The following is a 19,445-nucleotide window of genomic DNA, read 5'->3' as shown; positions in this document are numbered from 1 at the left end:
ACCACAAGGCCAGCAGTTTGAAACTACCAGCAATCTCCAAGGGAGAAGGAAGTAGCTTTCTACTCTCTTAAATAGTTTTAATTGGAAACCCACAGGGGCAGTCCTGTTCTGTCCTATAGGGTTGCTATGAGTCAGAAGTGACTCGATAGCAGTGAGTTTGGGGTTTAGGGTGTGCACTGCTTTCTTCTGTGTGGAACCTCCCCCCCCCCATATATCCTTTGTCCCAATTAGGGTATGAGAATGACATGTATTTTGTTTCATCCTCTGCAGTGTCTTACATAAATATTAAAATACTTGATTAAGGTGTGTTCATTAAAACATGTAACTTATTGGGGCACTTAGAAAAATTAGGCATTTCTTGTGGTGCTTGGAAAATGAATATTTAAAATACCTAGGGATTCTCCTTAGTGGTTTCCAGGTTTGGGGGGAAATTGAATTGGAAATCGGATATTGCTTGGAAAGTGTGTGGTCTTACAACTCTAAGGAGTTGGCTGCTTTTAAGGTCCAGATTCAACAGTCAGGGATAACCTGGTGAGTCTGCAATGCATTCCTTTCTCTTTGCAGGACAGGAGATACAAAGACCCAGTTTCTTGAGGATGAGTATGCTTCTGCTGAAATTTTTCTTCTCAGTAAAAGATACATTTTTATTGAATACTGCTACTTGAATGGTAATTTGGGGTAAGGTATTTACTCATACATATTTAATATACATATACGTATGCACATACACATAAATATTTCTGCCTTTCAGGGGAGATTATAATCTTTCCAAGAGTCTCATTTGCTTTAAATCATACCTGAACTAAAGAATCTAGTTGAAAGATGTCACACAGGAGTATATAACATTTGCTAACAGATACATGGGAAATTCCTTTGGCACTATTTGTAGCTCTCACTTGGAATGTACTTATCATGTGTACTTCTTTTTTTGCTCTCTGCCCTTCCCCTCCAGCCAAATTAGAAATAAAAGAGGGTGTATGCCATTTGTCCTGGTTTGTGTCCACAGTGATTTTCATGGTGTGTTTTACCCAAAGTATAAAGCCCAAGCCAAACCCATTGCTATGGCATCAATTCCCTATCAGACAAAGTAGAACTGTCCATAGAGTGCTCGAGGGTGTGAATCCTGCTGCTGCATCTTTCTCTTTCGAGTGGCTGATAGATTCAGATTGCCCACCTCTGGGTTAACAGCCAAGGAGCTCAGGTGATTCTGTCAGGTAAGCTTTGGCTTGCTCACCATAAGATTGGCAGTTCAAACCCACCACCCACTTCACAGAAGAAAGGTGAAGCTATCTGCACAAGAATTACAGCCTTGGAAACCTTGAATAGGATCAATGGGAATCAGAATTGACTCAATGGCAGTAGGTTTGGTTAGCAGCCAAGCACTTTACTGCCTAAATTTTTTACGGATGATGCTAGGAGACTAGACTGCTCTGGGTCATCTTCCTAAAGGAAATGGAAGGTGGGCTCAATGTGTAGGATTTGGAGTAATGCTTATAAAAAGTTCTAGGGAACATGAAACAAATGAGAAGTACAGTGGTTAAAATAAAGTCAATTTTGGGTACTATCTGGAGCCTCCTTGATTACTTTGGTTTGGGCCCTGAAATGATACTGCCATCAGCATTTATGATACTTGCTGCTTTCCCACCTTTATCAGCTTTGACTATTATTAGTCATTTATATTTGGGCCTATCTGATGGGTGAAAATGATATAACATTGTTGTCATTTGCAGTTCCCTAACTACTGGTACCCCACCCCCCAACACCACCCATGGCATTCCTATCCATATTTGTTCACTTTTCTGTTGAGTTGTCTTTCTTTATTTTAAAAAATATTGGTATCTAGCTATAGTATGCTTCTAATATAGTTGTCTTTGTGTCAACTAGGAATTGTCTTGCTGGACAGCGAACCCTGCTCTACCTAATTATGTCAGAAATAGATTATATCTACTACTCCAAAAATCCCAATAGTTTATAACTTTATAAGTATCACTTGATATTTGCCATTGAGTCAATGCCGACTCATAGTGACCCTATAGGACAGGGTAAAGCTGCCCCTGTGGGTTTCTGACACTTTCTCTTGAGAGGAGTAGAAAGTGCATCTTTCTCCCTTGGAGTGGCTGGGGTTTTAAAATGCCCATCTTGCTGTTAGCAGCCCAACATGTAACCACTACACCTCTAGCTGCTCAGTTCGCTTAGTTGTATGGGAAGGCACATTTTTTCAGTTGGATGCTCTGCAACTGCTTAAGGGAACCCTGGTGGTACTGTCGGGTAAGCATTGGATTGCTAACTACAGGGCCTCCAGTTGAAACTCAGTAGCCGGCCTCTCCTCCTGCTAAAGATGAGGCTTTCTGTTCCTCTAGAGATTTGCAGCTTCAGAAACTTACAGGGGAAATTCTGTCATTTACTGTCGGGTCGCTCTGAGTTGGCATTGACTTGATGGCAGTGAGTTTGGTTTGGTTTGGTTACTCTTAACAGGAGACCCTGGATAAAGCAAATGGTTAATGTGCTTAGGAGGCTTGAATCCACCAATAGAGTCTTGGAAGAAAGGTCTGGTATTCTGCTTCTGGAAAATCAGTCATTGAAAACCCCATGCGGTAATGCTGAAAGAAACTTTGTGATTGCTGGTTTTGCACCATCGAGCATATATCCACTTTCTCTGCAGCTTGGTTCTTATAAAACATCTAATAGTTAGAAAGAGCACTCTGAGAATTGCTTTAGAAATAGTCGCTTTTTAGTTGATCAAGTCAGGACACCAGAGAGCCACATACGTAGATTGCATTGTTTTAGACTGGTGTAGAATTGCCTTTGCAGAATTATTCTTTGGTGTAATACAGTCAGCCTTTAATGAGAGCTGTTAACACAAAGAGCTTTGTGAAATTTAGTACTGCTGTTGTTATGGACCAGAGCCCTGGTTGTACTGGCAGGGTAAGCATTGGATTGCTAGCTGTAAAGTCAAAGTTAGTTATTTGTAAAGCTAGTTCAAACCCACCAACTGCTCCATGGGAAAAAGAGAAGGCTGCCCACTCTTGGGAAGATTTACAATCTCAGAAACCCCAAGGGGCGGTTCTGCTTTGTCCTATGGGGTCGCTATGAGTTGGAATGGATTTGTGCTTGGCTATTATAAAATTCTTACAAGTGTATTATGTCCATTATATTGGTGCTCTTGCTGATGTTGTTTTTACTCCTACTACTGCTAATGTTCCTACTATTATCACCACTGTTGCTAATATTAGAAGACGATCAAGGAGACTACAGGCAAGCATACAATGAACTAATATTCGATGAACAAATACTGCTTTCAGCTGAAGACAAAGGCCCAAAGGAGGCCACTTGGCTGTGGATGAAGTGTTATGTAATGGTTAAGAGTGTGGGCTCTGGACCCTGACTGTACTTCCTGGTTGTGTGTTACTTAGCCTCTTGGTGCCTCAGTTGTTTTTCTCTCTGAAATTGGGTGACCTTTGTACCTACCTCCACAAGTTGTGAGAATTTGGGGCATCTCTATGTGCAAAATGCTTAGAACACGTCTGACCCAGGCACCAGGCAGGAATTTCTTATCTACCATGTTATAATTAAAACCATTTCTCTCTATTCTTTGCTCTTACAAATTCTTCAGTGATTTCATCACAATGAAGCTGCTGAACATACATAATAGGGATCATGAACTAATTCTTTCTTGACTCCAGTGCACCGAGCATTTTTGAGTCTCTTCATGAATGAAAATGAGCTTTCCGTTGTGCAGTTGGGTAACGTTAGGAATATGTGTAAAGTGATTGCACCATTGGGAAATGCTGCAAATTTCTATTGTTATGGAATCAACAAATAAGTAAAACTTGTCTTTCTTGAATCTGTAAAGTTTAGTTCTATGTAAGAACAAAATTGTCACATTTTTCAGAAAAAGTTTGTATTTCAGGCCCGGGAATAAACCTGCACTCATCCCTTGAGTGCTTTTGTGCATTCTTCATCAGGCATCCACGCTGTTTAAGAAGGAAAATCTGTATGAAGGAAGTCTATACACAGTCTTCCTTTTGATGCAAGGCTCAAGTGTGTCAGTGATGGGATAATATGTGCTTACACACAATTGGTCACTGGTCCTCAGTATTACTGGGGTGCTTCTGGTTACTTGTTTCTTTCTAAGGTTTCTGTGAAGATACTGCTTGATAATCTGTATTTGGCTGTATTGGCTTTGATTTCTAAATCATCTCTTAAATTGTATAAATACCTTGTATAGGCTGGCAGGGATCTTTAGTTCTATAGTCTCAGAGAACTATGACACATTATTCCATAAAACCAACATAAACACCTACTCAAGGGTTTGTATATTATTGGTGATGTTTTCAGCTTCTCTTATGGTATATCCTTTTTGTATCTGGTCTTTTTTCTAAGGCATCAAGAATCTGAGCCTTACCATTTCAGGATAGCACTTATTGCTACAGCATGCACTCGCTCCCCAATGTGTATTAGGAAGGCATTTTAATACTTGATCATTGCCTAGCTATGTTTTAAGAATTACTCATTGGTTTACCGGGGGCAAAAAGTGTGTCATGCAATTGGACAGTAAAACGAAACCATCTGCTTCTGGACAGCAGCCTACTGTGCCACAGCCTACAAGGTGTAGTGGGTGTGCAATACGTGGTATGAAAATTCCTGTGCATACCTTTATAACACCCTGCTATATCGGCAGCATTGCCATAGGACTCAGCTCTGCACCGAGAAAAATAAGCTTTGCAAACATCAGGTAAACAGTGATTTAATTAATTGGTAATTTGTTCACTGATAGGATTTTTTAAATGGTACGACTTTTTAATCTACTAAGTGTTGTAAATTGTCTGATGAGTCTCCTATCTGTTGGAGATATGTATCTTAAAACAATACTTAGCTGATCTGTGGGAGAAAGACCAGGAGTGGAAACCACAGGTGAACAGAAACAACACATTTTATTTAGTTCACTTAAAGCTGGTCAGACTTTTTATCACTTGTTTTTTAAATTTTTCACATGCTTTAGACATAGGAAAGCATCGCCTTTCCTGTGTTACCACAGTTTGAGTTGTAACCTGCTAAATATTGATCAAACTGAGCAACAAGTTAAAATAAACCCCCAAATATGAATTTTGTGGTGACCCAAACTATCCTTTAAAAAGATTGTCCATGATCAGTGATTGTTACAATAAGAGGACCAAATAAATTTTCCAGTGCTTATGTTCCTAACTAATTTGTGTTTTCAGTTCATGAGTTAAGCCAAATGATATCTTCATTTTAAATATGACAGCATACACCTCACCGTATATACTCATGTATAAGTTGACTTTTCCAGCACATTTTAAACGCAGTTTTTGTGGTAAAATTAGGTGCCTCTGCTTATATTTGGGTCAACTTATATTCGAGTATATACGGTATGTGAATCAAATGGTTTATTTACCAGTAATATAGGAATTGCACCAATTACTAAATCCATCCATAGCAAATGGAAAATTAAATGATTTAGGACTAAATAATTTACAAGGAAAACAAAATACTCAAGAGCCAACCGATGGAGAATATAGAAATTATCTTATAATTTTCACCATAGGTCTGCATTCTAGAAATATAAGGGGACTTCAAAAGGGTCATGGGAAAATTTCATCTTCTCTTAATTCCAGTTTCCCATGAATTTCTTGAAGCTGGCTCCTACCTTCTCACTACAGAAACATGTTTGTTTCTAGAAATTTTCCACAGGTATTTTCAAATGGTACACTTTTGACGACAATCGCTTGGCCTGCTTCTTTCCCATCCGTGCCCCCCCTCCCGCCCCCCGTTTGACCCGCTTTCAGTGCAGTAATTTCCTCCATCAGAAGAAAAATGATTCCACAAAGCAAGATCTGGATTTCTGTTACTTATGTGGTCTGGGGCTTTCTGCTTCCCTCAGAAACCTGCAGGAGCAGTTCTACTTGGCTCTACAGGGATGCCAAGTCACAATCGACCTGATGACTGTGAAGATGGAGTCTGCAGTTGAGATAATTTCACATTTGAAAGTAGTTTGACTTTCTACACCATTAATTTTTTATGCTATGGCACGAGATGGATGCAGAATTTGAAGCAAATTCTATTATGTTTGTATTGCTATTAGTAATTTCACCACTAGCAGTATTAGTACAATTAGTACCTATTAAGCTAGAGCATTCAATGGAAGAAGTCTCTTCTGATTCATTATGCTTTAAAAAGCAAGTTTATTTTGGTGTTGTCCTAGGGATTCACAAATTCTTAAAAAAAAATATTCCATGAACTGTTGTGTGTACCATCAAGCTGCTATTTAAATATTCCTGGATTTAAAATTATATCACTTGAAAAATAGGGTTCTATTATAGTTAATAATTTGATTAATTGAAAAGAAATGCAATTTATAAGGAAGTACAATGTATGAGATAAAATTTATATTAGAATTTGGAGATTAGCACAAAAACTTTTATTTGAAAATGATTTGGTAAACAGTGATTTGGAACATATAATATTCTTCAGGTCTCAATAGTGGAAAGAAATCACACTTATGAGGGAATAATTTCACACATTTGTCCTACATATAATGTTTATGAATGGGTCCTTCGCTGCTCTCAGCGAGCTAGTTCCTTAAATACCAATGTACTTTTGGCCCTGTGATGCCACATTGTCACAGTTCATTGGACTGAAAATGGAATGATTATAAAGGACATAATACAAAGGTAGGCTCCATCCGAAGCTGCATTTTGCCCTCCAGCAGCACCATAACCACATAACATGCCCATCTGTGTCGGAGTTATGTAGTTATGGTGCTGCTGGCGTGTGTTTATGTGCTTGACGTGAAAGAACTAATTGGGAGATGCCATAGCTACTCGATCCAAAATAAAAAGGAAACTATAATTTTTACTGTTGCAAAATGTATAAAATGTTCATTTTATTACTTTGTAGAATTGTTCAACTCCCATATTCAGAAGTATGTACATAATTAATAGAACCATAATGACTTTTCAATGAGCAAGGCATTATACAAGTCATAGAAAATATTAATAGATTTTCTTAAAGTCATTCTGAAGGGAGATTTTATATAAATCTCCCTTTATATAGAATGTATAAAATATACATTTTAATATTTTTATTTAGGTAATTTAATTTATACCCTTGAGGATTGGTTCAGTTTTCTTATAATGAAGATACATATTCTGATAAAATCGAAATTTAATATTCTGAGAGACACTTTTCTTGCCTCTTTAGAAGATAAATTTAGGAACACAGTTTTTGTTGCAAAACAAACATTTTGCACAATACATACTGAATTTTGTGCCCTCTTAATGTGCCTAACATTTGTTTATTAACATATCTGGAATAATATTAAACACTCTGTCCTCTCAACAGATAATTTAAAAAATGTCATTTAATAAAAATATTAATATTTAGTGTTAAAATTCTTGGATGTTTGATATGTTAGTATTATATAAAATAATTAGCAATATTAATATAGTAAATACATCTTTTCATGTATTTAGTTGTTTTATGGGGCTCTTACAGTTCTTATAACAATCCATATATCAATTGTATCAAGCATATTTTTACATATGGTGCCATCATCGTTTTCAAAACATTTTCTTTTTACTTGAGTCCTTGGTATCAGCTCCTCTTTTTTCTCTCCCCCAAAGCCCCCCCATATTTTAAAGTTAAAGTTACAAATCTTAGGGGATAACTCTTATCAGTTTAAAAATGTCATGGAGGTCAAGCCTGACCTTCTCTGACTTCACAAGGGGAAAGGAGAAACAAGCCCCTCGGTGCAAGACAGATTGCTGTTAGACAGGTCAGGCCGACCTCCGGCCTCCACGCCTTCTCCACCTATCCTGACACAGCCATCCCTCCAAGGACACACACTACTCTGCTTGGTTCTGTAATTTTTTAAAATGAAAAGGCATTACGTTTTATTAGAATTTGTAACTCAAATACCAAATAATTAGCTTGGTTCTGTAATCTGTTGCAATGGTCACACAGAACTCACAACACTCTGAATTATGGAATTTATTAGGGAAGTTCTCACCCCAAACTTACTGCCATCGAGTCAATTCTGACTCATAGTGACCCTCTAGGAGAGAATAGAACAGCCCCTTTGGGTTTGGAGGCTGTTCAGTTTTACAGGAGCAGAAAGCTCTATCTTTCTGCAGTGGAGTGGCTAGTGGATTTGAACCACTGACCTTGTGGCTACAGCCAACATGTAACTCACTACACCAATAGGTTATAAAAGTCACAATTAGCAATGCTCAAGGTACAGTTCTATGGTTAGGATCATGTCTTTCAGCACTGCCCACGGACATATTCTCATTCTCTCTCTCTCTCTCTCTCTCTCTCTCTCTCTCTCTCTCTCTCTCTCTCTCTCTCACTCACTCACTCACACACACACACACACACACACTTCAGTCTGAATGTGCTAAATTCTAATTCCACGAGTTAGTAAACCCAGCTTACCTCCCTTGGAGGCAGCCTCCTGTACAAGAGTCTCCTGTGTGAAGGCCTCCTGTTTTCTTGCTCTGTGGGCCAGGAACCCCCCCTGCTTTGACCCAGGCTTTTAGTGGAGTGCTTTCACCACTTCTGCACCACTTCTCTGTTGCTGCAGCTCTCTGGCTTCCTGGATCTTTTTTCCTGATGGCAGTGAGACCCCTGTTTCTTCTCTGACATGGTTTATACCCAGTCCGATGGCAGAACTGGCCATTTGCCATGTTAGAGTTTCATATACCCTCTCGGCATGGTCCTACCCAGTGACCTGCTGAGCCCTAGAAGACTATCTCAAAGAGCCATATCAAGTAATTCATTGTCCCATAGTATTGAAATGCCATGTAGTTAAAAACAAATGAGTAAATTCATTGCTACGATCCACGTATTTGAAGACTTTGCTTTTGTGTATCATCTGGGACTGCAGGTCCCCCTTGTTGTTTATAAGGTTTTGCATAAGAGAATTCTCTTGTGTTGTTTGTATTATTGGCTTGCCTAGCTGGAGTTGCTGGGTTAGCAGATATGGATATACAAGACAGTTCTATTAAAAAATGGACCTGCTATCTGTTAGTATAATCCATTCTTGTCCAGTAACTGCTAATGTCATATCCAGTTGTATATTGGGTGAACATGGCAAGAGTTAGGTGGGACAGCTCACTCTGCTTCTTGTTTATTAGAAAGAAATCAGTATACTCCCAAGAGACCTACTGAGATAAAGGAGTTTCAATTGCTTGGGAGGGGACCATAGAAGACTGACAGCCAAGAAGATGCTAAGGGGCTTCTCAAACAGCCTTGTGCATAAGCACCCTTCTGACCCAGTGTGAACTTTATTTCCGACCGGTGCATTTTCATGCACTTCCTGAGATGGTGTCCACTTCATGTAGTGCCCTGCCAGTTCCCTTCCACTGTGGCTTTCACTTTTCCTTGTGTTCTGGCTGCTTGACTCCTAAGGGTCTTGGCTGTAGACAACTGATAGCTCTTATTGGTGCTGTAAGCACATGCTCACTTTACTGTTTTTTAGGTAATCCACCCTTGCCCAAGATACATGCAACGAAGGTGAACTGTTAATAAATCCCCCCCCATTATTGTAATTGTTACTAGAATCCATAGATTTTGCTTGCTTTCACTAACTGCTTTGCTTTGTAACTATTGTAACTGATGGCTTTCCTCTCTTTGCAAGGAAATTCAGAACCCAACACACAGGCCCTTTAGGTAACTATTTGGGACCTTATAGTTTGTGTTACAAACTTACCTTTAGTTGCAGTTGTACTGGACCTTTGCCTTTGGCTAAGTTGCAGTTGCAGGTACAAACGTATTACCTTTAGTTGCAGTTCCTTGTTTTCTCTTTGCTCTAATTTCCTCACTTGGTTCTCTCAAGCACTCTTTGTGAGCCCTCTCAAATGTTTGTGGAGTAAGATGGGAAGCAAACAAGCCACCTTAATTACTGCATGTGCCTCTTGAAATTTCAGATTAATTTTCACTTAATTTACCTTAAACTGGTTGCTTCACGATAGCAGAGAGGTGTTAGTATTTGCCATTAAGATTTTTCACATTGCCTTATAGGATGAGTTACTTCTGGGGAAGTTCCTGTTGACAGTTCATCCTGTTGATGGCTGGAGCTTTCTTTTTAAGCTTCGGTTACAAAGGCGTTCTTTCCTGGCTTTATTGTTTATTTCTTTCTTTGACCTCTGCTCTTGCGAGCTCATAGATTTTAGAGCGTCACCTTGAAGAACTTGTAGTGCTACCCCTCAGAATAAGACTTTCATCACAGGTACATAAGAGGCAGAAAAATGCTCTATGTGTTACTGCCTTTCTTTTAAAAACTAGAGTGTTGACCTATTGATTAACAATGGGGGAAAATAATCCCATTACCCCATATATCCTGGTTATGCTTTTAATGTATTCGCTCCCCCAAGCAGGTGGACATGAGACTGCTCTTGCTTCTTTCTGAGGGATGTGTGTTTTAAGCTGTTTTTTAGCCTGTATGCTTGCTTGCCATCTCTCTCTTTTCTCTAATGTAACTGCTGAAGAACTTGGGTGATGTGGCCTATAGAATTTCTTTTGGTTTGAATTTTGGTGGTGGGTCACACGTTTCTCTGCCCTCTGTATGTCCTTAAACTGGCAATGTGACTTAGAGGCTTAATTAAGGTTTAATTGGGGGGGGGATGTTGACGGTGCATTTAATGCACATTTAATGCCTGGTTGTTTTTTGGGGATATTATCAGCTCTTGATAGTGCTTTTGATTCGTAAGATCTTAAAGTGGACACCATGATGTCCAGATGGGAAAGGGGAAGCATTATCTGGAAGTGGCAGCATCTCATATAGATAGGTATGGAACCCGGGTGATAACAGCAGTTAGGCATTTGCCTGCTACCTGGAAGATCGCTGGTTTTAATCCACCCGCCACTCAGCTGGAAGATTTCACTCTTAGGATCTGCTTTTATAAGGGTCACAGCCTTGGGAACCCATGGGCAGTCCTTCTCTGTCCTATAGGGTCGCTGTGAGTCAGAATTGAAGAATAAACAGCTTGGTATATCGGATTTATGGTAGCCATTTGAGAATAAAGCACTGTTGTGTGGTGTCCAAGGACATATGTTTAAATCTTGGCTTCCTGGTGGAGGAGCTGTTTGATCTTGCATACTTATCAACAACATCAATGATGGTAGCAGCAATTGGCATTCACTCAGTGCTTACTTTATATAGGTCTGTGCTTGTATCTATTGTATACTCTAGTTCACACAGAGTTACTATCCGTTAGGATCACTGTATGGCAGCAACAACTATAAACCAATCCTCACAGCTACCTAGAAAGCCAAGCATATTGCTTTCATTTGCAGTTCAGAAAGCCTAAGTAAAATATACAAAGCCACATTGCTAAGAAGTTTGTACTCTTGTTTTATTTTTCCATAACCATAAAAGGGGTATACACGTAACTGCATTATCTACCCAGTGGGGTTAATGAAGTATTACTATTGTGTGTGGAAGTGCCACGACAAACAGTGTACGTGTGAACACATAGAGTGTATATGCTTATGTGAGAAGTGTATTGGGCAGACTTTATACACGGGTGGTTGGAGACCTTTGCCTTTGGCTAAGTGACAGTGAAGTAGCTTGTTTGGAAGAAACCCTCTGGTCATATTCTAACTTCTGTTTCCATTACTTTTGCTGTTGAGCATGGTAGTTTCTTTCCTTGTTTACTTTGAGAGTGATAGAGAATTTATGTATGATCCATGCCATATGTCAGGGACTATATGATTAGTGAGGTCTTGGTATTGCTTACTCCATGGGTTGGATATCCAGGCTTGTTTTGAGCTGTCGATTCTGGCTCAGGGCAACCCTGTGTGGTACAGAGAAGAACTTGGAACTGCTCATAGGTTTTCTAGGCTGCCATCTTTATAGAAGCAGATCGCCAGACCTTTCTCTTCTGGAGCCACTGGGTGGGTTTGAACTGCCAGCCTTTCGGTTAGCAGTCAAGTGCTTACATGTTATGCCACCAGGGTTCCTAGATCTAGGCTTAGTACAGGTGTTTTCAACTGAGAGCAAAAGTGTAAGCCACAATTCAATGCTTTTCTAAAAGAGGAAAGATTAAAAAATGAATTTTTAACTGAGGTAATATTATTTCTTTAGCTGGATAGTGGGTTGATTATATATATATTCCATTTTTGACACCTTTTTCGTATGTCTGAAGTATTTTTATCATTAATAACACTAAGGGCTGGCTGTTAACAATGCTTGTGTTATTTAAGGCAGGCCATTCTAGACTAAGTGAAAGAAATAGCACTTGGATCTGAAGTGAGCACCATGAGGTCTAACCTTCAGCAATTGGTTATCAGTTATAACAAATTGGTCGTGAGTATGTGGAGACCTGGGTTGCGATGGCATCTCTGGCCCTGCCCCAGGTTCAGTGGCCAACATTGTTTTGGCTTGGTGACCGATGTCCGTGGGCAGACACACTGAGTGTAAGAATATGGGTTTCTGCTTTGCCAACTTCACGGGTGTGTTTATCAGAAAGTCCCAGGGCCTGACCGCTTGTATTTTGCTCCTTGTCATTCATCTGTTACTCTCAGAGTTGTATTACCATATTTATTTCCTTTTTACTCTGATGACAGATATGTAACCCAGATAGGGAGTACCTCATTCTTTCACTCCCAAGAAATGCTTCTCATTTATTTTAATTTTTATGTATTCATAAACTATATCATGAAAGTTCCTCTCAGATGGTATAGTCACTGGGTTTTTAGTCTGCATACTCTCGAACTGTGCAGTGATGCTGCTCTCCAGTTCCAGAGTATTTCATCATCCCCAAAAGAAATCTCCTGCCAATTAGCAGTTTCTCCCCATGCCTTCTACCCTCCTCCACCTCCTGACTCTAATATACTTTCCGCTTTTTTTATCAGCTGCCACTTCGATGAGGTTAGGAGCCCTGGCGGCACAGGGGCTTCTCCCCGTAGAGCAGCAGTCCAAATTCTGCGGCAGTGACTGGGTGCTCCATGAAAGGTCTATAGCCTCTGAAACCCACAGGAGCAGCTCTCCTCTGCCTTGTAGGGTCAGTCTCAATGGCAGTGAGTTTGGTTGGTTTGGGTCCTCAGATTGGATTAGGATCCATTGCTACGATGATACAGCCTCTTGTTAACTGATGTGTGCATCTTCAAAGAACTTATTTCCAAACAAGTTCATACTCACGGGTTCCAGTGTTTAGGATGTCAACATGTAAATTTTTGGAGGGGAGACATAATTTAATCCCTAATATTGTACTAAAATGCATTAAGAAATTTTGCCAAATCAAAATTGATCCTAGAAGTAAAAACGGTCTTAGAGGGTAAAGAGGTTAAGGCCTCAAGTGTATCACAGCTTAAGAAAGTTATTTTTTCTGTAGCAATTTGCATGAGAAAGGAGTTTCTGATTCCATCAAAACCCTGTGCTTTATAATTAAATGATTATTCCATCCACAGCACAGCTTGTATTCCTAAATCAGTTCAGTTTTTAAAAGCTCTAGTGGCTAGAAAGTTTACTCTTTTATTCATCCAGAATATTGCATGTGATAATGACTAACCGTTTTATCACTGTCCCTTTAAAATTTGGGACTCTAAATTAAACTTAGTGCTTCACCTGTATGCAGAATTATAGAATATAATTTTTTTTCTTTTGGTATAACACAGACTTATACTGTTTTTGGTAACCATATCATCTTTGAAGGAGTCCTGATGGTGTGGTAGGTTGCAGGGTGGGCTGATAACCTTAAGGTCAGCAGTTCAAATTCACTAGGTATTCCACAGGAGAAAGATGTGGCTGTCTACTCCTATAAAGACTTACAGCCTCAGAAATCCAAAAGAGCAGATCTGCTCTTTCCTATAAGGTTACTATGAGTCTGAATTGACTCAATGACTGTGAGTTTGGTTTGGGATCATAGAGGCTCATCTTGAGCTTGTGATCAAATGATTCTCTTTTTTTTTAACAAGAGAAACTGAGTAATATCCCTTTGAAATTCCAGTTGTTCGGTGCCATCGAGTTGGTTCCAAACCATAGTGGTCCTACATGTACTACAGGACACAGCCTGGTCCTGTACAATCTTCACAGCTGTTCCTTTGTCCGAGCCCATGGTTGTACTATCTCCAACGTTGTTCTGCTTCTATTTATTAAACCTGTAATGTCTGAAAATGTTTTGAAGCTCTGCATAAGGTTTTCAGTGGGCAGCCAACTCTGACTTCATAGTCTGTTCTTAATCTGAAAGCTCCGCTGAAAACTGTTCACTGTGAGTGACCCTGATGGTATTTGAAATACCAGTGACAACGCTTCCAGGATCACAGCAACACACAAGCCACCACAGTACAACAGAGTGACAGACAGTGATGAAATTCCAGAGTTTCTTTGAAAATTGCTTTGCACTACAGATATCTGGTCTGGACATATCTCTCTGTGATTAATTGGCAACGTGCCTTAAGACAAGTCATCCTAAGTCTTTGATCCCTATCTTCTTTCTTCTTTTTTTTTTTTGAAAGCCCCTAAGGGGCTGCACCTTTCCTGGAAGTAGTGCAATACCAGGTTGATGTGTGGAGTGGATGGAGCAAGCGCCTAGTCCAACCCCTTGCAAAAATACATTTAATATGTTGTCCTCAGATAGAGAATGTATCAGATATTAAACTGATAAGAACAGATACTACACTTGATCTTAGCCAAAAGGCAGAGAAGCTATTGATCCCTATATTCTTATGTGTGAAATGGGCATGATGGCTCTGTTTTAATGGGGTAAATAAAGTCATTTGTGTGTATGCATATAGAGGATGCTAGCAGGACAACCAGGAAGAGGACTGTCTAAAAACTTAATGAAAGTGCTTATCTACTAACCTGAAACTCAGCAGTATAAACCCACCCACTGGCATCTTCCTGGAGGAAGACCTGGTGGTCTGCCGCCATGGCAGTGACAGCCAGGAAACCCTTATAGGGCAGCTCTAATCGTGGGGCACAAAGGGTCACTGTGCACTAGAATCAACTCGACCATGAATTTGGTTTGAGTCTAATTAAAATATGTCTTCAGGTTCTAACAAGCTCTTAATTTCTACATAGTTCTTCCCAGTGATTTTCTAAAAGCAGATGTATTTTTATTTATTAATTTTAAGTCATTTTATTGGGGTCGCATACAACTCTTACCACATTCTATACATCCATCCATTGTATGTCAAGCACATTTGTACATTTGCTGCCCTCATCATTCTCAAAACATTTGCTTTATTATTTTTTCAGAGGTGTTTTTATATAGAGACTTATGTGTTTTTGTTCTTGTATTCAGTTTCTCACTCATTCTTACTGCTTATAACTTTTATTTGGTGAACTGCCATGTAAAAATTCCTAACAACTTTTCAGCAAGTCAAATCCAATAATACATAAAAGGGATCAAGTTGGGTTTATCCTGAGAAACCCAAGGTTGGTTTAACATTCACAGATTCATCTTTGTACTGCCCTAGTTTCACGAACTATCCAGGGGGTTCAAAAATCCAGCATAAAACAACAAATGTATACAATCCTATCAGTCAGAGTCAGCTCAACAACAGTGAGTTGAGTGAGTAACATCATGGTGAAAGACTGAATACTTTCCATTGATGATCAGGAACAGAAATGATGGATGTGTTTGCTATTTAAGATCCAGTGAAGGACCCCTCCCCTCCAGGTGGGGGGCCCTGCCATTGATTCAGTTCTGACTCACAGTGGCTCAGTGTAGGGTTTCTGACGCTGTCAATGGGAGCAAGCCAACCTCGGTGGGCTTGGACCTCTAACCTTGTGGTGAGCAGCTCACGCCTAACCTTAGAGAAGGATCACTGGTTTGATATTTATAGTCACCCTCACATTTACTGGTGTTATGAAATTTGTGGCCGACACTCTGGAACTTCTCCTTAAGTAGATCAGCTGTCAATCAAGTCGGTTCAGAGGCATGGTGACCCTATGTGTATCACAGTGAGACAGTGCTTGAAGGTTTCCATGGCTAATTTTTCCCCTCAGAAGTAGATCACCAGGACTCTCTTCTGAGGTATCTCTGGGTGGACTTGAACCTCCGCCCATTTGCTTAGCACATGAGATTGTTACCTGTTTGCACTATCCAAGGACTCTAGTTAATACCCACTTCTTTTGGGAACCCAGGACACCTCTGATGGGCAGAAAAGCTGTGTCTTGTACTTACCTCCTCTTTTAACAACAATATGGTCCTCTGAAAATGTTCCTGAGTCATCATGTCCTGGGTGGCTTCTGAATTAAGTTACCTACTGCATCCTTAAAAAAAAATTTTTTTTAACATTTTTAAGACGAGAACATTGACTGCACAAGTAAAGGCTGAACTCCTTACGATGAACTTGACTGCAACAGCTGCCCTCTGGGTTTAGAGCTGTTCCTTTGTGGAATCCATGCCTGAATCTGTGGGAGACAATGTTTAGGTGTCTCCTTCGACCAGTACCCGTGGCATTTCATCTTTTAGCTTTGGCCCTCCAGTTATACCTTGTCTTGCGCTTGGCTGGGCAGCCACACGTGCCACAGGTCGGCTTCTGGAGATGGCAGGCCGTGGAGCCACAGTGGCGGCACAAGGTGTGCATCTTCACTGTGACACTTTCCCAAGGATGACGTTCCCTTTGTCATCTCGCAACCGTGGCCGAGACCAAAGAGCCCCTTCTCCACACCTTTTTAAAATGTGCAACCCTTTTCTTGCCTTTTTACAGTAGTGACTTCATACAAAATTGTGATTGGCTAATTTCTTTCAACATATGCCCACCAGGTTCATCCATGTTATGAGGTGTTTCACAGATTCATTTATATTCACATTCTACAGTGTCCCCATGTGTGTATGTACCACAGCTTGCCTAGTTTGCCATCGGTGGGCATTTAGCCTGTTTCCGTCTTTTTGCTGCTGTGAGGTGTGCAGTGAACATGGATGTGCCGATATGTCTGTGTCATGGCTCATGTTTCTCTACGATTCATACCAAGTGAAGGGGTTTATGGTCATTTGGTGCTTCTCTTTATACATTTTTGAGGAAACATCATACTGTGTTCCACACAGTGGATGCATAGGGGTTCTAGTGGCCACATGCTTGCAGTATTTGTTGTATTCTAGGGGGGTATGTGTGTGCGTGTGTGTTTTGTTTTCTTTTTAACTTTGCCGTGCAAGCTGAGGAGGATGCTGGTGACATAGTAGTTTGCATATTGGCCTGCTAACTGCAAAACGAGTGGCTCTCTGAGGGAGAAAAAGGAGGCTGTCTGCTCCCATCTCAGAAACTCCAAGGGGCAGTTCAACTCAGCCCACAGGCTTGCTCTGAGTTGGGATGGACTTGATGGCTGGCCCAAGTGTGGTCTGGGTGAAAAAGCTGGGATGAGACAATGCCTCCTTAGTTTTGAACTCTCTTCTTCGTATTCTTAAGCTTTTATTTTCACATAGCTATTTCCTACTGTAGTTCATTGCATATATACAAATTAAGCATAATAAACAACAAGCAGTTGCTCCTGCACTTTCTCAGGCTCACCAGTTTAGTTTGCGGTTTAGTTGCATTTTCCTGTTTTTGTTCAGTACTTGCTTTCCATTAACGAAGTCCACAGTCCACACGTATTTAAACTTGGCTGAATAAACAGTGGTTCTCAACCTTCCTAATACCGCAGCCCTTTAGTACAGTTCCTCATGTTGTGGTGACCCCCACCAACCATAAAATTATTTTCATTGCTACTTCATAATGGTAATTTTGCTACTGTTACGAATTGGGCATCTTAAATGCTGTAGTGCTCTACTGCCTACAATGATCACAATGGATTGCTCTGTTGAGAACTGCCATTCTGAACATCCCATTTCCATGGCAATTCTGTGTCTTTGTTGTTGTTGCAATTCTGTATCTTTGGAATGCAAGTCACAAGACTTGGGTTTTGATGGAGATTTTGTCAGACTTCTGAGCTTGAGCTTCTATCTTCTCTAGGATAGAAGTATTTAGTCTGTGACGTGAGGACTCGGAGATCTCAGTATCTTTTCTGTAACTCCACAAGTAGTATACCTTCCACACCACGGTGTGTCTGTGTATGCGTTTCTTCTCAGAGGAATCGCTAAATGACTTTCTACGACCAGGTTAGGTGATCTCGAAACAGTGCCGTCCTAAGCTCCCCATTTGTTTGTTGTTCATTCATTTGTCCAGCAAACATTGACTAGATGTGTGCAAGGTGCCAGGAATTTTAGGTTTTGGGAATAGAAAGATCAAGATGACATCGATCGGGATAGGAAAACATTAATACAGTTTCATAAAAAATGGGATAAACATGGGATTTCAATGGCACAAAGAGGAAGTTAAGCTTTCTTGACTAGTCAGTTGAGTGTTTGTGGAGGAAGGGACCACTAATCAAATTTTTTTAAATTAAAAAAGAACAAACAAATTTTTAGTAGAAATAGTTTTCAAAGCAGAAAAGACAGAAAACAGATAAGCAATGATCAGAAAATAATTATAGTTCATAGCTTCATACGTATCCTTCTCCATCTTTGTTAAAGAAGAAAAAGAACTTTTTAAAAAAAATCATTTTATGGGGGCTTGTACAACTCTTAACACAATCCATTCATCCATCCATCCATTGTTTCAAGCACATTTGTATATTTGTTCCCATCATCACTCTCAAAACATTTGCTTTCTGCTTGAGCCCTTGGTATCAGCTCCTCATTTTTCCCTTCCCTCATTTCCCCCCTCTCTCATGAACCCTTGATAATTTATAAATTATTATTTTGTCATATCTTGCCCTGTACATTCTAAGGAACTATGGGCCAGGCAAAAGGTCTGTTGATCTGCATGTAGGAGCCTAGGTTTGTGAGACAGACACCTGTCCCCACTCCTAGAAGACCAGCTACTGTGCACCCTAGGGGGTGGCATGTCCTGCTGCTTCTACTAAAAGCAGTATTAGATGAGTAATGCTTTTTGAGTGAAAAGATGCCAGCGGATTGTAACAGAATCTCAAAGTACAAAGAAGAACCTTTAAACATTTCCAACACCATGAAAGAAAATCAACACAATTTCGGGTCAAGTAAAGAGTTACTGGAACAGAGTTGGAAAGTAAATAAAGCTAATGATTCTGGAGCAATAAGGAATTTAGTACATTTTGAGACAGAAATATGTAGTATGTGGTTATAAAACAGGAGCAGGCAGTTACTTGCGTTTAATTCTGACCCCTAGTGCTCCCATTTGTGCAGAGTTGAACTTTTCCATAGAATTTTCAACGCTGTGACCTTTGGGAATCAGAATACCAGGCCAGTTGTCCTATATGTCTCTGGGTGGTTTTGGATCGCCAACCTTTCTGTTAATAGTGTAGCCAGTAACTATTTGTACCACTCATTTGTTTCCAACCAAATTACATTTTTTTCTAGAGTGAAGACCTTTTCTTGATCTTTTTTAACAGTGGCCTTGTATAATATCCACCCTTTTGTGACGTGTTGAGGTGGTGCACAGAGTCATCATTATTTAACGTT

The 19,445-nt window shown here is 40.0% G+C and overlaps 1 protein-coding gene and 1 non-coding gene across 6 annotated transcripts in view; one reads left to right on the top strand and one right to left on the bottom strand.

Moving 5' to 3' along the window:
- NCOA1 (nuclear receptor coactivator 1) overlaps window positions 1-19,445 on the top strand; it is a 228,315-nt gene that overhangs the window by 17,795 nt on the left and 191,075 nt on the right. The window lies entirely within an intron of this gene.
- On the bottom strand, window positions 14,485-14,672 carry LOC142455636 (U2 spliceosomal RNA). The gene has a single exon (XR_012785812.1). It is a non-coding gene; the product is annotated as a U2 spliceosomal RNA (small nuclear RNA).

The sequence above is a fragment of the Tenrec ecaudatus genome, chromosome 8 (genome assembly GCF_050624435.1).
Source record: "Tenrec ecaudatus isolate mTenEca1 chromosome 8, mTenEca1.hap1, whole genome shotgun sequence".
Lineage (NCBI taxonomy): Eukaryota > Metazoa > Chordata > Mammalia > Afrosoricida > Tenrecidae > Tenrec > Tenrec ecaudatus.
The sequence above is the reverse complement of the archived record's forward strand: the minus strand, read 5'-3'. Positions and strand labels throughout refer to the sequence as shown.